This window comes from Palaemon carinicauda, chromosome 44 (assembly GCF_036898095.1).
Source record: "Palaemon carinicauda isolate YSFRI2023 chromosome 44, ASM3689809v2, whole genome shotgun sequence".
Classification (NCBI taxonomy): domain Eukaryota; kingdom Metazoa; phylum Arthropoda; class Malacostraca; order Decapoda; family Palaemonidae; genus Palaemon; species Palaemon carinicauda.
In genome coordinates, this window is record NC_090768.1 from 14,265,649 (window position 1) to 14,288,148 (window position 22,500).

The window sequence follows — 22,500 nt, forward strand, 5'->3', positions numbered from 1 at the left end:
ATTCAGAAGGTCACGGTCAAGCAAAATGTCCAATTCACGTAATTAGCCATAAGTTTGGACATTGTTGTTACAGAGACTTCAAACTTGGTTCATATTTGAGTGTATGAAAATCTTCGCCAATTAATACATGTTAAGGTCGAAGGTGAAGGTCGAGTCTATGGTCAAGGTGAAGCAAAATGTCAAATTCCGGCCATCAACCATACGGCCACAATTTTAATCGTAAAGTAATGAAACTTGCAGGGATATTGAACTGTTATGGAAAGAGCTGGAAATGATTAAATTTTGAAAGCAAAAGGTCAAGATCACGGACGAGTAAAACGTCCATATCACGTAATCATTGGACATCGTTGTCACAGAGACTTCAAACTTGGTTCATATTTGAATGTATGAAAATCCACACCAATCAATACATGTCAAGGTCAAGGTTGAGCAAAAGTTCTAGAAATAAGCTGCCGCGGTGGAGGTCTGCGCTCTAATGAGTGCCCCTCTAGTTTTATACTAGTTTTGTTGTCTTGATTTTTTTTTAAACGTCAGAATACGAAAAAGGTTCAAGACACCAATTAGGGAGCGCACAACCTTGATTACGTAGAGGAGCCTTGGTTAATACGACGAAGTAGAAGAGGAGACCTTGCATCCTTTGCTTGGGGGCGGGGGGTTGTTTAGATGGGGAAGGGGAAGGAGGGGGATCAACACCTACCCTCCCCCCTTTCCCTTTCTCCCATCTCAATGTTGATCGACACGGTAAATGAAATGTCACCGGGCGTGGATGTCTGGGAGGGTCTCAGAGTCCCGGAGAGAAATATTTCACGCGCGTAAAAACTGGAGTGGAGTATTTGGAGGTAGGTAATCTATGAGGGTCGTCCGTTATCACCCGTCGCAGTCTGTTATTCATCGCGACGACGCTCGCGCGCGCGCTCCCGTCGTTCCTTCGTGTCGTAGCCTCTTCATCCCCCGCCCCCTCCCCTTCCCTCTTCCCCCTCTCCCTCCTTCCCCCTTCTTCTTCCTTCCAATCCCCTCTTCCTCCTTCCTCCCTCCTCTGATTTATGAGACAGAGACACACGGACTTCTCCAAGGTTCCTGCTTTATCTCTCTCTCTCTCTCTCTCTCTCTCTCTCTCTCTCTCTCTCTCTCTCTCTCTCTCTCTCTCTCTCTCTCTCTCTCTCTCCTGATATGTCCTGATATTCTGATCTTATAAAAGATAATTCCTTAGTAATATTCCCGTCTCCTGCACACTGGGTAGATTGTATCACCTAAGGTTTAGTTTTTTTTATTTTATTATAACAGCTTTAACGTTATAATTGATATTAGTCAGGCAGGAAAATTGAAATGAAAAATAATTGAAGGATGCCATTGTAAGCCACTTTATTTCCCCATTATATCACATCGTTATATATACAGTTATTTATTTATGGCCCTTGATACTGCTGTTATTGTTTTAGCTGTGTACATTATCACCATTCATCAAGTGAACCTGTTAATCCATTATTTAGACATTGACCACTTATCTCAGAATCTCCATCGGAGACATTCATCATTCATTCGTTTTACGTTCGGCGTAGATTTATGAACTGTAAGATGTTGATGCCAGAAAAATCGCAATAATCAATCAATCAGTTGTGAAGTGTATGGAGTTCGATCTTCTTTTTCTGAGAAATGAATTACACTGATATTTTATCTCTATCAGAAATACAGTAAATTGCTGAAATTTGCATTTGTAAAGTCTTTCACTAGTTTCTGCAGTTTTTCATCATTGTCCCAATGAAAAATACCATCTGCTTTATTGTTCCTTAGAACGGCAATATGAAAAGGAAAATATTGTAGTCCTAAAAAAAAAATCTTGCTGATCCTCCTTGTTCGGGGTCCTAAGGTTGTGGTTGCTCCTAAGCTTAATGGTAGCCATAACTATGGAGAGGTATTTTTTCTTATTGTTTTGTTTTGTAATTAGAGGATGGAAAATTATAGAAAGACCCTGAGAGAGAGAGAGAGAGAGAGAGAGAGAGAGAGAGAGAGAGAGAGAGAGAGAGAGAGAGAGAGAGAGAGAGAGAGAGAGAGTGTTAAGTACAACAAAGTGAAATATGGATACACATATGGTGAAAATAGGGGGATGTGTACAAGTCTTTTAATATTCTACGGTAATCTTGATCTAGATAAAAATTTACTTGGGTAAATTTTCAAGTTCAATTTACTTTTTATTTACGAATTAATTGATTTAATATCAAAAAAGGGGGTTACGAGTAAACGGAGTATTGCAAACCACAAGAAAATGATCTGAATAATTACAGCCAAATGCATATTTTAGGTCATTCATATGAAGAGAATCACTTAAACTTTTTTGGTTATAGATTTTAAACTGAATATTAAATTTGACTCCTATCCCTTTGATAATGACTGCAAATGATTAGGTCGACGCTTCGCCTTAAATTTTAATCAAATATAACCCGAGAATAACTTACTTTTGTATTTCATTATTACTACAAACTACTTTCTTTCAATAAACCTACCTTATGTAATGCACTTTAAGGAACCTTCCTTCGGTCACCTAGCTTGCATTGTACTTGTGATTGTAAGTGTGCGCGCCTTCAAAGCGAAGTGACAGGGGTGCGACTACTGGAAGAGAACTTGAGGATGGGTGTCTCCGTCAGCCGAGACCCATTGTACCATAGTTGTCTAAGGCAGCAAGTTAGGTATGCTGTAGTTGGGCACAGGGTTAGTCACCTCATCCCAAGAAGTCTTGCTTATAACGAGAAGGTCAGCACCCTCAATCATCATCTCGACTAAGGAGAAAAATCTCATATATAGAACTACATGAGTCAAAATAATCATAATGACTTTATGGGGCATATTACCGACATTGAATTAAATATTGTAGAATCGGCCAACCTTTTACTCATTAGTTTCTTCATTCGGTACTTTAAAACAAATGTATTTCCAATTCTCCTTACGAAGCCTCTTTTCGCAAACTGGCATTTTTATGAGCCTGTCTTATAGAAGTGATAAGGATAATGAATAAGAAGATAATAACACAATATTTCATATTTATTGACCTTTACGGCAAAATTTGAATTTGTCCATACTATTCGATTGAAAATCAGTTATGATTAAACTAAAGGCAGATGCAAAGAAAATCGACCGATCCACTCTGTTCTTTTGCTGTGCCGGAGATTTTTTGTCGAGGTGTTGATGGGGTGGGGTTGCTGTTCCATAACTTTTGTGCCTCATCGTGATTATATTGATTTGATGATTTTCAAGTCCTTTTTTTCGATATTTCTATGGCTATTCAGGGTCAAAAGACCGAAAGCAAAAGAAAAATTGAAATATGAGCAATGGTAATTAAACTACACACGTTGTGTATATATGTGTAAAGGCAAATGTATTTTGGCATTTGGAAATCTTTTAACTTCGATTAGGAGAGAGAGAGAGAGAGAGAGAGAGAGAGAGAGAGAGAGAGAGAGGAGAGAGAGAGAGAGAGAGAGAGAGAGAGAGAGAGAGAGAGAGAGAGGCTATTCTGGAAAGTCCAAAACTTTATGAAAAAATCGTGGGATCCAAAATTTCAAGAAAATCATAAATGCATTGGAAAAAGCATTTAGAGAAAGTTATGCTAATAAGGCATGCTGTCCGTGTTTGCGGGAATTATTGGGTGAAATTACAATAAATATGAACTTATTAATTCCCTTAATTAGAAAACTCAAAATGGTGCTTAGGTATAATTATAAAACTCAAACGCCGCATAATTGATATTTATTAACAGGTATAAGTAGATAATTATCCATAATTGACAGCATTCTAGTGGAAAAACTAATATGTCATTATATCCATTTCATTGATGAATGCAATTAGGGTAATTATCATTATGTCATTAACTGGTACAACCGTATTTAGTCAGCGTAATAACCTACCGTCTGCCCAAGGGAGTTGTAGTAATGTAGTAATAATTCATTGTAGTATGGTAGTAAAAATAATACTATTATAGTGCCGCTGCCCGCAAACCTCGTGACAAACGTGAATGTTACAGCAGCCAGCTAATCGGAACCTATGGAAGCTGTAATGATTCTATCAACTGTTATTCCCTTTATTTTTTTTTTATTTTTTTTATGGAAAAAAATGAAAGGGGGGTGATGCCGAGTGATAACATAGCCGAATACATAACGAGTGAAAATATTCTGAGTGTCGTCAAAGGTAAAAATTTTAATTATGTTAATATTGTTTTGTTCGTAATAATATTATTTACTTATGATTACTGATTCACCTATATGAAGCAAAGGTGATTGATAAGATAGAACTCGGAGGAATGATATTCCTTTGACCCATGTTGTAGTTACCAATCTGGTTAACGAAGGGGACACAAGACTCGCTCATTTGATTTCTGAGAATGGTCATGAACACGTCATCGTCCCTGATCATAAAATGTTAATGTAAATATTGTTAAGCCAATGCTAATCAAATTTATTTGCGTTTGGAAACAATAAAGGATTGTACGTCTTTTGCGCTTCCTTCATTTGGACCTACTGTTTTCTACATAAAAACTGGTATACCTTAAACTTTTTTTCGAACGTATTAATTAAAATCTTGAAAGGTGGTTTTCGCAGAATTTCAAACTATTAAAGAAGTATTTAACCTAGTCTAATTTAAAGAAATACTTTAAAAATATATACCTGAACTTTAAATTACTTTTGACTTTGTCATCATGGTAATCGTCTATTACAATTTGAGATCGTCATTTGTGCTTTAGTGTAACATTATAAGTTGATAATAATCTTATCAATTACTCATATATCTCAATAATTATGTGTAATAACTGATTTGGTATTTCCTTCATATGCTGTTCGGCATTGACCTTATTTATATAGCTCATTTCTTTGATTTATTATTTTGGTTATTTAATTTAGTGGCACAGAGGATTTCAGGTGTCTTATTTATGCAAGTGAACCATTTCTTTAGTTTTTTTGGGACTAGTTGTATTAGTTACAGTTAATTTATCCTAATTAATTAATATGTGATTAATATTCGTTAATTAATAGTAACTCATTTATCTCATTTGATTTTCTAAACCGAAAGTAATCAGTTGAGTTAATCCGAAAATTGGGCTAATTTTCTTCATATTACCAATAGTTACCGCGACGTTGCATTTATTCTTCTCAATGAGTTCTAACAAAGCGGACTCGTTTATATTACTTAAGGATCAAGACACACAATAGCGTTACAAAACAATGCCATACCCTTTGTTTTTCCAACTCTACGCTTACAAACCGAGACTTATTTAAGGCTGATTATATATTTATCTGATAGTGAGCAACACCTTAGTCATATACTTGCATGAGCTGTCCAGCAGTTTCATATAATCTCGTACATGGATTACTCATGAATAAACAAGATTTTATCAAAAGTATCAATGAATAACCAAGTTTCATACATTCCCTCGGATGAACGTAGTGTCATATATGACCATATATTTGAGACAAGGATTATTAAAACGTGTTCTGCTTACTCAATTTAAGCTTTATAATCTAAAGTCCCCCAAGGGAAGAATGAAAGAGAACGAAACAACCTTTCAAATGTTATGTAAAAGATCGTTGTAATGACATTTGTTATCTTAATGACAATGAATGAAGTTCCGTGCCACTATTACCTTTTCAAATGTTTTCCGGTATAAGTAAAGTAACGTAAGGATGTTACAGAGATTGAATGTGGAAATTACTTTTTGTGTGCATGTGTGGTTTAAGAGAAGGGTATATATATATATATATATATATGTATATATATATATATATATATACATATATATATATACATACATACATATATATGAGAGAGAGAGAGAGAGAGAGAGAGAGAGAGAGAGAGAGAGAGAGAGAGAGAGAGAGAGCGCTAAGAATCAATCGAAATGCTGTGGACTTCATACTTTAGCACCTAGAACTTGGTGGGATCGGCAGTAAAATTTTGAGTTTCTGACGTCTATTGATTTAATCAGTAAATAAAAAAGTTTGTCAGCAAAGACGTTTTTATGAAAGGAATGAAATAGGTAACACAAACTCCATCGATTGTGCTTCTCCAGTGAGCGAAGATCACAGGCAATGACTGAAAGGGTTTGCAAAAAGCCTTCTTGATTGGAGACGACCTTGTAATTCCGTAAACTTTCGCACTTTTTTTAATGAAAGTTTCCTCAGAATTCTCCTTTAATTCAACGTCCTTTCGGGAATGTTTACAGTGGATTTCTTTCCATTGCATCTATGCACAGTACTTTTGCAGAAGGGAAATTAGTGTTTGTCTTTCATTCAAGGATTACATCTCGGTGACTCCTGGTGCGTATTTCAGTTTGTAATGACATGAAGTTATGCTTGTATTATTAAAACAGATATCAGAATCCTGATTTGCCAGTTTAAAAAAAAGTTATGTTATGAATAATAGATTCAGAATATTAAAAGATTTGCTGGCAATTTTAATGTTCTTCAGTCAAGTTTTTGGTTTATAATTTTTATTCAGGCATGTACAGTATATATCCTCTACATGATGAAGAGTAAATTGTCTGGATATATAAATATATATATATATATATATATATATATATTATATATATATATATATATATATATATATATATATATACACAAATATGAATATTTATTTTTCCGGTCACGCTCAACTCTCGCCGTCCTTCCGGTATGTGGGATAGAGGGAGTAATGCCCAGGGGAGAGTGGGAATGCACTTGCGAATAGTATGTGCATATCTATATAAATATTTAGCTGTCATTTGGACGGGTCGGGTACACTAATATATATATATATATATATATATATATATATATATATACATATATATATATGTGTGTGTGTGTGTGTGTGTAAGAATATTCTTTTTCGTGGACGTAATTCTTTATAATTACACTTACATCCTTGGGGACTAGAGTGGTAAACCTAATTGTAGACAATAAAACAGTGCGTTTGAGATATAACTGATCATTATTATATTGAGATGCGTGTCTGCTATCATTACATCTGCCGCTTGTCACGTTAGCACGAGATACGATATCTAGCCCTTGATTTCAGATGGCATTTCTATGGCAATTATGAGGTTTGTGTTTATGAGAATTTCTGACGTGGAGTTACCTTACAGTATGGTAACTGGTGACATTTTTATACCAGTTATTGCATATATCCATTTATTAGTGTGTGTCTGTTTATGACCGATAGTTAGTTTTTAAGTGTGATGTAAGGTGATAGGTTATTTACGTGTAATTATTTTGGATATGTTGATTGGTAGTTTTTTGTATGTATGTGTGTATGTGTGTGTGTGTATATATATATATATATATATATATATATATATATATATATATATATATATTTCTTTTTTTTGTATAGGGACGTTATTAATCGGTATGTTTCGATCATTTTACTGCCAGAGGTTTTGCCTAGTTTTTATGACAATCAATAAAGATATTTATGAGCTATTATGCAGATTGATAAACCGTTTTCCCCAATTTATTTCAACTTAATTGCAAGTGTTAGCATATTTTTGCTTAATATATTGTATCTGTTCCAATTTTACGTAATCAACTTTTTACCATACAGAAAATTTAACTTTGAATCCTTTGAAAAAATATTCCTAATTTTATACATGAGAGAGGAAGATACTTTTGAAATTTAAGAAACACAGTTGTAAACAATAACCTTTGTTTTTCTTTTAGAAATTTTGGAATAAGATAATTTTCCTTTTTCATGTCATTAATAAAACCACGCCTTTTGACGTGTACCACTGAACAGAATTAAAATCCTTTGTAGAATAGTTGTAGATCCAGGCTGTCCGTCTTCAGTCCCACCTCTCGAATCCTTAGGGACAGCTGTAATGAGTTTCTGCAGTAGAGCTACGGCTCAGTTTTCTCCTGAACTAATTTGTAGTAATAAAAGGTGAAATTATAATGCTCTTGTATTATGTTAGCGCTCTCTCTCTCTCTCTCTCTCTCTCTCTCTCTCTCTCTCTCTCTCTCTCTCTCTCTCTCTCTCTCTCTCGACGACGCAAATTATGAACATGGCTATTTATGATGTTAGCTATCTAGAGCTATAACACTTGCAGCCATTGATAAGTTATTAGAATTTATATGGATATTTTTAAAAAGATGACTGACTCGTACATCAGCATTGACGATTTATCAGACCATTTTTTTTTTCTCGTTAGTTTGGGAGATTATGCATTACGTGATACTGTTTATTTATTATCGCCAATTGAGAAATAAGCTCTATTATTTGTTGAATTTTGTCATGATTAGAAGAGATTTCTCTTGATAACTTGAGTAGAAGAATTTCCTGTTATTTATGAATAGTGATAAATTATGTAGGTAATATTGATAACAAATAGTTAGATGACTGCCTTGTTTGTTTATATTAACAGATTGAGCGATTGAATTTCTCAATTTTTTTAGTATCTGAATAAGGTTATTAAAAAATACTGCCCATATTTTTTTAGCACGAATAACGTGATTAAAAGAATAGATTATTATTTATTCATCCAATAATTTGGGGGTAACATTTTCTCGTTATTTTTAATATAAATAACATATGTAAGAAATTGTTTTGTTTTTAAATGAGAATCTCCAGTAAAAAAAAAAATCTATTGATTAATGTTAATAGCCTAAGAAAATATTTCTGCATTGGTTAATATTATCAACATGGGTAAAATTATTTCTCCGTTATTTGTTAATATTCATAAGTTAAATCCTTTCCTTGTCACTTAACGACAGACATTTTGCACATGATTGCGTGCATGCATATAAAGTGCGTGTAAACATTATTTTCTTATATTTGTAAAATAAACAAATGCCAATCATGATTGATATCATCTGGTTATTTAAATTTTCTATTATATTTTTTGTAAGGATTATAATTGCTCCTAATTTTACTGTTTATTTTTGTTATATTGTTTTTTTTTTTTTTTAGCTTATAAACTTATCAAGTTTTGATTAATTTCATTACTTTAAATACATTTTTTGAGCTTTTTTTTCTTTTTGTCAATTACAATAGCTGTAGATTGTGGGATATCTTTTATTCATCACCAGTCTTTCTGGTGATGAATTTGTTTGTGTTTAATATTTTTTTTTTCCAGTGAGATCTAGTGAATATATTACGATCTATTACGACGTTAATAATCAATCTGTGGTTTGAATCTTTGTGCCCTGTGAACATTTTGGTAACTGTAATTTAGTTGGTTTTATTTCATTATTATTATTATTATTATTATTATTATTATTATTATTATTATTATTATTATTATTATAAATGAATCAAGATGCATATAGATCCCTTAAACCAAAGATAAATTTTTTTTTGAATGGAACGCCCACCGACGAATAAAGCAAAAAAAAAAAAATAAGAAAACAAATAAACTACAAACCAACAAACGGATAAACATATACGTACATAAACACAAAACGTAACCTTTGTTTACGATTAGAAATACCGCCGTTGGCCGTGACCTATCCCGCACCAACCCTTGGATAAGCTTGCACAGGGAGACTGACCCCTTTTGTTTTCTTTATCCCTCCGGAGCTATTTGAGTGACCGAGCCTGACAGATTTACTGTACTTGCAAAGCCTTTAGTGACTCTCAGGGGAATTTGGTCATTCCACACATACACAACATTCCCAGAGGAACTCGCTCTCGACCTCGATTGGACCAGGTCAGTGGAAGTACTGACGCAGTGGAAGTCTGTTGCCGAATGAGTCCTTCTCCGCCCACCGAGTGCCACACATGCTCAGTGACTGCTTGGATGCCAGCTACCTTCCTCCCGCCTGGAACCCTGTCCTCCCGAGCTGGCCCCCCGACGCCCCCCTCGACAGGTGGGCTCTCGGTGGCACTCTGGAAATGGACAAAAATGACTCTTTCTGCTGCTGTCTAAAATCAGGGGATGGTGGAAACGTTTAGGGAGGGAATATTATGAATATTATGAAACAGGATGGCATGCATATCGCGATAATTATCAAGTAGAGCACCCAAACCACCCTGATCCGAATCACGTTTGATCGTACGGCGATGAATGGATGCCATGGGGAATGATAACACCAAAAAAAGGATGCTCTGCTCATATGACCGAAAAACGAACGATGTTCCAAGAGGTTTTTGTTTTGTTTTTGTTCCCCTATTTTTCGGTTACGATGTTTAGATTCTAGGGGCAGCCATATAACACCACGAAAGTACAAAGTATGTCCTCCAAGAACAAGTAAATGGCCAACATAAGCGTTTGTTTTGGTTCATCCATTCCCACTTTCTTTTGGACGCTACCTTAAATAGAAAACGGTTGTTCACGTTGCCTGTTGTTCCTTTCCATAAATATGATTTTTCATTGTCCTCTTCACCTGTTGTAGCGAACTGGGAGAGAGAGAGAGAGAGAGAGAGAGAGAGAGAGAGAGAGAGAGAGAGATTACAAAGGTGAATTTATGAATGATTGTATATGGTTATTCGTATACCTATTTTTACTGTATATTCATCTCCGTCTAACATTTTTTAACGAATAAAGTTAGTTTTGATCAACGGTGATGTCGGGTTGTTTATTGAACTTGTCATCGTTGTTTATTTGTACTGTACCTCGTGTATGGAACTAAACTCTCTCTCTCTCTCTCTCTCTCTCTCTCTCTCTCTCTCTCTTTCTCGATTAATCCATGAACTATTCTGAATCAGAAGAATGGAAGAAATAGAGAGAGAAAGAAAGAGAGAGGAAGCTGGTCGTAGATACGCAATCTTCTATCGATTTTATGCAAATCTTTCTGGTTCCCTTTCGCGATCTCTCCTTTCCATCCTCAAGCGACAAGAACATAGTCCTCACCGGCACTGAGCAAACCAAAGGTCTCTCTCTCTCTCTCTCTCTCTCTCTCTCTCTCTCTCTCTCTCATATTCTTCTTTCCGTTAACTGCAAAGTTCTTTCGTCACAAGCTGCTTTGTATTCGGAAACTTTGTTTTTCTTTTGGGGTTTGTAATATAAACAGTAGAAAGTCACAAATATATCATTAGATAAAAAATGTTTCATGAAGTGTAAAGATTTATCCATTTGCAGACATAATCTTCTCGATCCTAGAATCTGATACCTGTAAAATTAAATTTTTTTTGACAATTCCTGCTAATTCCAATTTCCAGCGATCATCCTGATCCTGTTGTTTATCCCATTCCTATGGGCAACTAACTATCTATAGTCACTGTTGCATATGGAGACCATCTTTGGCATACGTCGTAATTCAACTATGGAGATGCTATTCTTGGACTAGCCATCCTTAGGCAACCATATATATGACAACAATTCCAAAGCAATTCTCCTGAGGGAGACAGTCTTTAGACACCTATCCTTAGGTGGCCATCCATATGCAACTATCCATAAGACATTTATCCTAAAGGCATTACCGCCTATTCTTAATGCATTCATCCTAAGTAAGAGCCCCCATCCTGAGGCATTTATCCTAGAATTAGCAGCTATTCTGAAGAGGCAAGTATCCTTCCATAAGTTACGTAAGCCGAAGGAAGAACATCGATATAAGGCAGTCATGAGGCTCCTGACTGAGGAACATGAAAGAAAACGGAAGAGTTTTTGCCGATTTTTGTTTAGCAGGAGAGAGAGAGAGAGAGAGAGAGAGAGAGAGAGAGAGAGAGAGAGAGAGAGATGGTTATGGGAGTGAAGACTGGGTGGGAGGAGGCGTTTGTTAGCGCTAGCGCCGACGACGACACCTCCGTCGGATATTGTGAACATGTTGGGTTTAATTCACTATTAAATCCTGTTGCTTGTTCAATGAACAATGGCCCAACAGCTGCCCCCCGCCAATTGCATTAGCGCATAATACGTGCAAGTGCCGGGGAAATTGCAACAAATTTTGACTCTTTCCGTTGGGTGTTGGTGCATTCAGATTTGAGGCACTCGGATGAGGAGGGGGGAAAAGGGGGAGATCGTTCCCCTTTTTCCATGAATGTTTTCTCAAAATATTTCTTACTTGTTAGTCATGAGTACAGATTACTATCTTGAAATAGCTGAAGTTGATTATGAGGATTATGATAATCATGGTCGTGTTTTTTGTATTTCATCTTCATGCTTTTTTATGTGGAGTAAATTTCATCTATTATTATAATTATTATTATTATTATTATTATTATTATTATTAGCTAACCTATAACCCTAGTTGGAAAAGCAAGGTGCTATAAGACCAAGGGCTCCAACAGGGAAAAGTAGCTCAGTGAGGAAAGGAAATAAGGAAATGAATAACTGATATAACAAGTAATGAAAAAATAAAATATTTACAAAACATTAACAACATAAAAACGGACATTTGATATGTAAACTATAAAATGACTTGTGTAACACTGTTCAAAATAAAAAACATTTGCTGCTAGTTTAAACTTTTGCATTATATTAATTTAGGCAGTCACATTAAACGCAATTTCTTTAGCTATCTCCTGGAAAATAGGAATTGGGAAGAAGTGCGTTTGGAAAGGTGCTGTATGTTCTTTTTTTTGGGGGGTTGGGGGGTTGGGGGGGATGGGGGGGGGGGGTAGATGTAGATGTAGGAGGGAAGGGGCGCCGTGCCTGCAACAGCGAACGAGCAGTCGGGTTCTATCTTTTGATTCATGTTTATGGATCGAGTGAATATTTATATATAACGCCCCGCCGGCCACTCCCGGCCTAAAATACTTAAGAGACTTCAGTCACCCGTGGTACTGTTTAAGCTTTTGCAGATCTGACTCCCTTTCTGGCAGCGGTCCATTTACGCGTGCAATGCTTTGCAATGGACTTCTTGCAAAAATGAATAAATAAATATGATAAATGGCGAGAAGGAAGAGCGAGGGAAATATGGGGTGACATGCAGAGGATTGTCATGGAGATTTTTCAGGTGGAAAGAAATAAGAGATTCTTTGTAAATAGAAAAATAATATATATGTGTGTATATATATATACATGTATATATATGTTTGTATATATATATATGTATATATAGTATACATGTATGAATATAAATTATATATATATATATAATATATGTATATATATATCTGTGTATGTGTGTGTATGAGTCCGATATGGATAAAGATGTTTCAGCTGAAATTATTTTCTTATCAGTATTTTCAATTTTACTGCAGGATTAGCTTTCTTCGGTTGTCAAAATAACACTAACGTTTTGAGTTCCCAAAAGAACGAGTAAATCGTTTTAAAAACATGTAAATGTTGTTGTGTTCGGGCAATATCGTATTGTAACTGGTATATATATACAGTATATATATATATATATATATATATATATATGTATATATATGTGTGTGTGTTTGTTGTGTGTGTTTCGCCAGGACATCAGACCGAAATTAAAAGAAGGATAAGCGTGGGATTTAGAGCTTTTGGTAAACAAAATGAGATTATGAAAAGTAAAATCCAACTTTCTCTAAAAAGAAAAGTATTTAATCAGATGGTCTTACTAATATTAACTTACGCAATTGAAACTTGGAGCCTTACTAAAGCCTTAGAACATAAGCTAGTTAAAACGCAAGGACATATGGAAAGAATAATGACGGTAATAATAATAAGAGACAGAAAAAGGGCAACATGGATACGAGAGAAAATTAAGTAGTGAAGTGTCTAACTACATGTAAAAAAGAAATGGACACGGGAGGAAATATAATTGATTGATTTAAAGTTTTCAGGCATCCTGACATCTAAGGTCATAGACGCCGAGGAAATATAATGAGAATGACAGATAATAAATGGACATTACGAACAACGGGATGGGTTTCGACTTCCGAGAGATTGGAAAAGAAGCAGGAGAAGGAAGACAAGACGATGTATTGGACTAAGAAAATTTCGGGTATAGACTTTCGTAGAATGACCATAAACAGATGCGAGTAGAAGGACATGTCCGAGGCGTTTGTCCTACAGTGGACTAGTTAAGGCATATATATATATATATATATATATACTGTATATATGTGTGTGTGTATCAAGCCACGAAAAGATGAGTGAGAAATTTGATTTTAGCTAAAAAATTAGTATTATTAACATTGTGAGACTTGCAATGTCGATAAGACGAAAGTACTAGATTCAATTAAGTGTTTCACTTAGAGGCTTAATACACATTGCGTGTTTACCTCGTGTCAGATGTCTGGATTTTGACCGGCACACACATACGCACACAAATATATGTGTGTGTATGTATGCGTACCTAATGAGTTATTTACCGTGAGACTGTACTCTCTCTCTCTCTCTCTCTCTCTCTCTCTCTCTCTCTCTCTCTTATATGGGGGAGAATCAAAGAATAGCTTTGGGTTATTTAAAAAGATCAATTTGCACATCATGGTTGTTAGGCTTATGTTCTTTCTCCTATTTCTATAACTGGTTAATTTCTTTCGTTATCATTGATTGGCAGGATTTACTATATGTAGTTATAGTTTGAAAGATTGTTAATCAGTCACTTTGAAATAATATTTGAGACAGTTGCTCGAATATAGATCAATATTCGTCACTGGAAAGTCCAGGAATCCAAGTTTTTCCTCCGCTATTCCCCATTTCCATGGAATGAGATTTAAATGGGTGAAGATTGTAGAAGTCATTTTTCGTGCAAGTGTCCTGTATTTCATATAATTACCTGCCATAAAAGCAAACTATTTTTGTGTAAATTTTTGAAAGTTATGTAAATTGAATTTTCAATTTAGGTTATTTTTCGAGATTTGTATTCTTTTCATTTTACTGGCGTCTTTCACGCGATCTTCCTTTCTAGATTGTATTTTTTCTACCAAGAACCATTTATTCTTTTAAGTATTAAACATGCTGATTTAGTACAGTTATTTTACAAAAGACCTGAATTTAGCTCCCTTAAAGAATTCATTTTCTATAAATGTAAACACTTATACACTTATAACATAATTGCAATGAGATTGGTTGTGTTTACTATCGTTGAAGTCCTCTTTGGACACTCACCAGTACTTATTGACCAGATACTCATTACATGTGTATATTCGAAAATGTTTGCAATATCAAGTTAAGCCATTTAGGTTAACCTTACGTTTTTAAACAACTACGTTTAGTGGAAAGTAAGACAAGTTTATTTGCTCCTACAAATAATTTATAGATAAACACTAAAGCATCAATGCAATATTTGTTTGCATAAGGAGCAGTCATTTTAGTCAATCTTCGGACAGCAAGTGCTAGTACCCATCAGGTTAGATTATACGTTTTCTAGTTAAAACAAGAGTTAAAATATTAGAATGCATATTAACTACTACCAAAATTTGAAAATGACTATTTACCTCCTTTTATATTGAGTCATGTGTCTGTCATTATCTTTTCTTGGAGTTGTGTCCCCAAGGTGTAAGAAATTGATTAGGAGGAACTATTCTTAGCCTATGTTGTTATCCAATCTTGAATTATGTGAATTGTGCCCAACTTAAAGTCGTAATCATAGCACTGGTTTTGAATTAATTACTTGACTGTGTACCCCCAAGAAAAACTCTGTAAGAGTTGTAACTGCATTTATGATATTCTCACTATCAAACAATAGCCATATGTCACTCAAGAAGGTTATGAAGTGCAGTGGAACAAACATGAAAATCATGAGGGGGGGGGGTGTAACCCTTATTTGCTCTGTTCTTCACTTATTATTTTAGGATTCTCGTATTATTATTATTATTATTATTATTATTATTATTATTATTATTATTACTACTACTACTACTACTACTACTACTACTACTACTACTACTACTACTACTACTAGCCAAGCTACAACCCTAGCTGGAAAATCAAGATGCTATAAGTCCAAGGGCTCCAATAGGGAAAATAGCCCAGCGAGGAAAGGAAATAAGGAAATAAATAAATGATGAGAACAATTTAACAATAAATCATTCTGGAAAATGTAACAACGTCAAAACAGATATGTCATATGTAAACTATGAAAAGACTCATGGTCAGAATAAAAACATTTGCTGCAACTTTGAACTTTTAGTTCTACTGATTCAACTACCCGATTAGGGAGATCATTCCACAACTTGGTAACAGCTGGAATAAAACTTCTAGAATACTGTGTAATATTGAGCCTCATGATGGAGAAGGTCTGGCTATTAAAATTAACTGCCTGCCTAGTATTAGATTAGTTAAAGAATATTACGAATCATCTTTGGAGCTGGATAGGTAACTAAAGGAAGCCAAATGATATTTATTGTATCTAGGAGGTTAGTGGCCATGACTTCTTTCTAAACAAGTTCATTGTTTACTTACTCTTCATTGTTGTCCATGGACGGCAGATGATGATCCTCCTCGCATATGCAGAATACGGATAAATGAGTAGTTAATTCAGAATGCGATTAAGTTCTTAATTGAAGTTTTATTACAAAAACTGTGATCATCATCGAATTCACGAGAAATCTTGTATATAAACTCTAAATAAACATGATAAAATTTCTTAGGTTTGTTAATTATGTGAAGTAGCAGTTACAATATAGTATTTTTATGGACTGAGCGAAACATCTTATATTTGATCTTGTTAAAAATTATGGTTATTGGTAGATAGAAGTCTACCAACTTGGGGATATATATGTTATGATTGATGGAGATTCCTGTTTAAATAGTTCACCCAATAAAATTATCAAGCTTAGATAAACACTGTTATGTCTTTTCTGATATATGATGAGCTCAATGAATATGAAAGAGCATTGTAAAAGAACATTACAGTTTCTGTTTATTGTTAAATTTATTTGATTCTCTTCCTTCAAATTATGATCCGGGTCGTGTTACTAAAGTGTAACAAATAATACAATATATTATTAATTATACTATTGAAAGGGAAAGAGTTAATACTCCTACCATTTTCAGTAAGAAACCCAATCTAAAGATAATGTAAAGAACTACTGCAACGTCTGGGAATATAAGTGAAAAACTGGATTTGTACGAGAACTAAAATTTCATTTATAAGTCTCAACCAGTTGTCTCTTCTGTGAAATCAGCACGAAGATTTATTCTATATTAATGAGAAAAACGTAATATCGAGCCAATTTTGTTTATAGGAGAGTTTAATAAGATAACGAGGAAGTATCATACAACCATTTTTAATTGCAATACGAATTCGAGAAGGGTGTTACGATGTCCGTCTATTCTTTGATAAGATAGAATAGATATTTTATCCGCCTTAAGCATATAATACCTTCCACTTGTAATAAAAGGTTTGGAAGTCCTAAAATGAAATACTTTTTCAGACTTTGGTTACGTTTTAAGAATCACAATTTTTACTATGTCAAAGCAGCTATAGCTTCCAAAATTCTATTTTACCTCATTAAAAACCATACTTAAATTGAGTGCAAGTGATTTTTTTCCCTTCCCTTGGATCAAATTTCCAATCTCTCTCTCTCTCTCTCTCTCTCTCTCTCTCTCTCTCTCTCTCTCTCTCTCGTGTCCATGTGTTATCTTTCAAGTTATAATAAAGTAATTTTTTGTTTTACGAAAGGCCATCTGAAAGTCTAATTACCCAGTGGAAAGGGATATATTTTTATTTAGTGCATGTAATATGAATACACACACACACACACACACACACACACATATATATATATATATATATATTTACATATACATATACATACATACATATATATATATATATATATATATTTATATATATACATACATACACACACACACACACACATATATATATATATATATATATGTATATACGGTATATGTGTGGGTACTGTATGTGTGGGTATGTACATACGTATATGCAATCATGTATGCATATATATATATATATATATATATAAATATATATATACTTGTATATATATATATATATATATATATATATATATATATATATATATATACATATATATATATATATATATATATATATATATATATATATGAGTATATACAGCGTATATATGTGCGTTTTTGTGTGTGTGCGTGTACATGTATATGAAAAATAAAGGTCTGTAGTTATCAGGATATATCAAAGAACATATCATTGCAGACAAATCATCATCCCTTACTAAGTGTGAAGAGTTTGAAACAGTTTGAAATGCATTGAGATAAGGGATATATTGTATAATAGTCAATATAATAAAGTTGCCCTGTGCTGGGTTTTGAGATATCAGTGGTTTACAAACAAGCATATTTTGATTGCAGTCGTTTGCAAATGGTTAAAGATTGAGTCTTTTTAACAGATTGAGTTTTCTCTGACAATTTTGAGTGTTCGTAGTGGTTGTCACAGAACATAAAAAGGAAATAGAGGGAGTTAAGACGAAACTTGAAATGTTAGACGTGAATTCATGAGTTAAGACTAGACTGCAAGAAAAAGATACAATAGAGATAATAATGATGATAATAATAATAATAATAATAAAGGAAGAGGAAATGTGAAGGTTAGAAATGAAAAAAAAAAAAAATCCCAAGAAATCTGTTGACGATTTCACCGCCTGAAAAATTGATAGGAAAAATGTCCAAAAGTTTATTAATAGTTAGAGAATCGGAAAAAAAAACTATGAGACGGATCTCCGCTTCGAAGTAACGTGAATTGAAACTCGATGTTTTCACGATGAGTTCACCAGTTCTTTATCAACATGTTGGAGCCCAGAGTCAATTTAATCAATACGTTACTCGTTTTATTAGATTCCCCCGACCAAACATGGGAAGATAAGAGCAGGAAGTCAATCTGTTAAATTTCGTGTCCGTTTGTATACGAACAGCTTTTACATTGTGATGAGTATATTCGATTACATACGTGTGTGTTACTTATGCTTATAGGTAAATGTATAGTGTGTATGGATGTTTTAGTTTGAGAGAGAGAGAGAGAGAGAGAGAGAGAGAGAGAGAGAGAGAGAGAGACGTGCGCTACTTGACTATGCTTTAAAATGTCTTGTTTTTTTTCACCATACAGGCATGGTTCGAGTGGTTAACGTAAGGAGACCCAGCAAGATGAGATGAGAGGTTCAACCACAGTGTATATCGGTTCCTATCCCCGGTTCAGATGCGCCAATGTGACTGAACCAGCATGAGCAACAAGAGCTAGATAAAGGTAAGAGCTAATATGGATTTCTTGAAATATATCTTTCATCGAAAGAAATTTATTTGCGCTGATTCCGTTTTATTATTATTATTATTATTATTATTATTATTATTATTATTGTTGTTGTTGTTGTTGTTGTTGTTAATTACTGCTGATAGCCATTATCCTTACCATGATTACAAGACATTTATTTAATGTATTATAAGTTAGGTACTTACAATGTTCTAGGCCGTTTTATTTTGCGGTGGTAACGGGATGGGTGATATTCCTGCAGCCAATTTATTATTTCAAGTAAAGGAATTTTTAGGCCCCAAAATAACCTTACATACAAAACACACGCACACTTTATATAATGCGTATGTGTATAATATGATCTCCTCCAATGCCTATTGACGCAAAGGACCTCGGTTAGATTTCGCCAGTCGTCTCTATCTCGAGCTTTTAATTCAATACTTCTCCATTCATCATCTCCTACTTTGCGCCTCATATCCCTCAGCCATGTAGGCCTGGGTCTTTCAACTCTTCTAGTGCCCAGCTGAATGTTTAATGAACTAATCTCTCTTGGGGAGTGCGAAGATCATGCCCAAACCATCTCCACCTACCCCTCATCATGATCTCATCCACATAGGGCACTTAAGTAATTTCTTTTATAGTTTCGTTTCTAATCATGTCCTGCCATTTAACTCCCATTATCCTTCTGAGGGTTTTGTTTTCAAATCTACTAAATCTATTGGAGATTGTTTCATTGTCATACCATGACTTATGTCCATAGAGTAACACCGATCTCACTAAACTGATATATAGTCTGATTTTTATATGTAATTTCAGGCGATTTAATTTCCAAATGTTATTTATAATAGCCATTGACTGATTTGCTTTTTTCAATCGTTTTCTAAACTCTAATTCTATAGACCCTGTACAGGAGTGTGTATATATATATATATATATATATAGAGAGAGAGAGAGAGAGAGAGAGAGAGAGAGAGAGAGAGAGAGAGAGAGAGAGAGAAAGAGAGAGAGAGAGAGATAGTTGTGGGTAAAAGAATGTGTCCCGTGTTGATTGTCCCATGTTTAAGATATAACCCCCAATTTTAGAGGCATAAGATAGTAAAAAATATATTGCAATATTGCATAGGATTTTCACTAGATTTTGGAAAATTTCTCCGATCATTTTTGGAACCGAACATGACGGCAGATGATTTTTAATTATTATTATTTTTACTTGTTAAGTACAACCCTAGTTGGAGAAGCAAGATGGTATTATAAGCCAAAGGGTTCCAACTGGGAAAATAGCCCAGTGTGGAAATGAAATAGATAAACTACAAGAGCAGTAATTAACAATTGAAATAGAATATATAAAGAACAGTAACTAAAATAAAGTAAATATTTCATTTAAGAACTATTAAAACTTAAAAAAAGAAAAAAAAAGAGGAAGAGGAATAACAGAATAGTGTGCCGAGTGTACCGTCAAGCAAGAGAACTCTACTCCAAGACAGTGGAAGACCATAGTAGAGGCTATGGCATTGCCCAAGACTAGAGAATAAGGGTTTAATTCAACAAAGTCCTTCTTAAAGAGCTGCTTACCATAGCTAAAGAGTCTCTTCTACCCTTACCAAGAGGAAAGTAGTCACTGAACAGTTACATAGCAGTGGTCAATCCCTTGAACAAAGAAGAACTGTTTGGTAATAGGCCAGACTATTCTGTGTATGTGTAGGCAAAGGAAAAATGAGCCATAACGAGAGAGAAGCATTCAATGTAGTACTGTCTGGCCAGCCAAAGGACCCAATGACTCTCTAGCGGTGATTAATTAGGTAAATGGCTTCATTCTCATAATAAATCTAGATGATTTTCATATAATTAGTTTTTCGTAAAAATAATTGTTAATCATCAGTGGTTATTATCTTACATCTGATAAGTGTATGATATATGAAGCCTAAATGCTTAATTTCCGTAGTTTGTGTTGTGTCGTTTTATAACTTTCAAAGTAAATTTTCAAATGTTCTGTCCTTGATATTTTTATTTTAGTGCATCGATTTGGTGGCATTTCACCTTATTGTAAGATTCATTTGCTAAGTATGTAATCTTTATTTAATGAGGTTGTTTTTCGTTTTAAGGGAATTATCATTCAGTTTGAAATTACATGAAACCATAAAGATTCAATTAATTTTTTTTTTTTTTCACACGAGTTTTCTTTTTATAGTGTTTAAACTTATAGATGAGCCTTTTCAGCAATTTATGTTACATCATATATAATACTACGATTCATTTATATTTTGTCTCTAGTCTCTTTTCGAAAAAACTTTATGGTACTTCTCCACTTTTCGGGGCCGTGACTTATACTAAATTCAGATATGTCCTATTACTAAGCTTGTGTAATGACTAGTTTAAAGGTAAAACGTGTACATTTCGTGTTTACAATGATAATGATAAAGTTAAACGGAAGTTGATAAAGAAAAAACTAAGTAATTAAAGGCTTCGAAAGGAAATGTTTTTCTTTGTGATATTCTGTGCTTTATGATTACAACCTAATGTTAACTTTAGAAATGGAATACTACACTGTAACGCGTGATTTCATAATGTTCTATATGAAAAAATTATGTAGACTAATACGATTTATAAGTAATTAATTTTTAGGAAGCGAAATCCATAATCCTAAACATCAAAGTAAATGGGTTAAATGAAAACAAGGTTCACTTGATTTATATATTGACACAGTGTAGTGACAAACTGCTTCCACTCGAACCCGTGTGGGAATGGTCTCACGTTACTTCGTCGTTATGTTCGTGCTTTCTCCTACACTTAGATTACCTAAGGAAGTCTCTCTCTCTCTCTCTCTCTCTCTCTCTCTCTCTCTCTCTCTCTCTCTCTCTCTCTCAATATAGTTGTGTCACGTCTTTTTAGATGTTTTGACACAAAAATTTTACATTTGCAGATCCAATCTGCATTTATTATAAAAATACGTTAATGAGGGATGGCTTTTTGAGTAATCAAGCGTAATCTAAAGTTGGATTTGAAGCATCTCCCAATTTCGTTTTACTAAGGATATAGAGATTATATTTTATTTGTAAAATCCACTTGTAAATTTTATGTTCTTTGTTAGTGAATTTTTCGAGATTATATACACAGGTAAGGTGACATAAATTTCATTAATTTTAAGATAATTATTGTTTGGAATTTTGCTCTCATATATGAGATTCTTGTATTCTTGAATATATACTTGATAAGATCGAATCGAAGGCAATTCTTTTGATCGATGATTTGACTCTCAGATTTTCTCTCGGCACTCTGTCCTTTTTCTTAAAAATAGAATCTCTCTCTCTCTCTCTCTCTCTCTCTCTCTCTCTCTCTCTCTCTCTCACACACACACACACTGTTCTGCTAAGTTCTAGGGAGAGAATTCCTCCTTGTTGCTTCTAGGTTTACTGACTCCTATAAAATTTGTTATATTCATAGCAAAAAAAGAAAAGGGTCAATCTTTATGATTGATCCC

General features: G+C 34.2%; 1 long non-coding RNA gene across 1 annotated transcript in view; it reads left to right on the forward strand.

Moving 5' to 3' along the window:
- LOC137634428 (uncharacterized) overlaps positions 1–22,500 on the forward strand; it is a 147,815-nt gene that overhangs the window by 75,932 nt on the left and 49,383 nt on the right. Inside the window, exon 2 of the long non-coding RNA XR_011042512.1 lies at positions 18,882–19,019. This is a non-coding gene — a long non-coding RNA (uncharacterized lncRNA). The remainder of the gene's footprint in view (positions 1–18,881; positions 19,020–22,500) is intronic.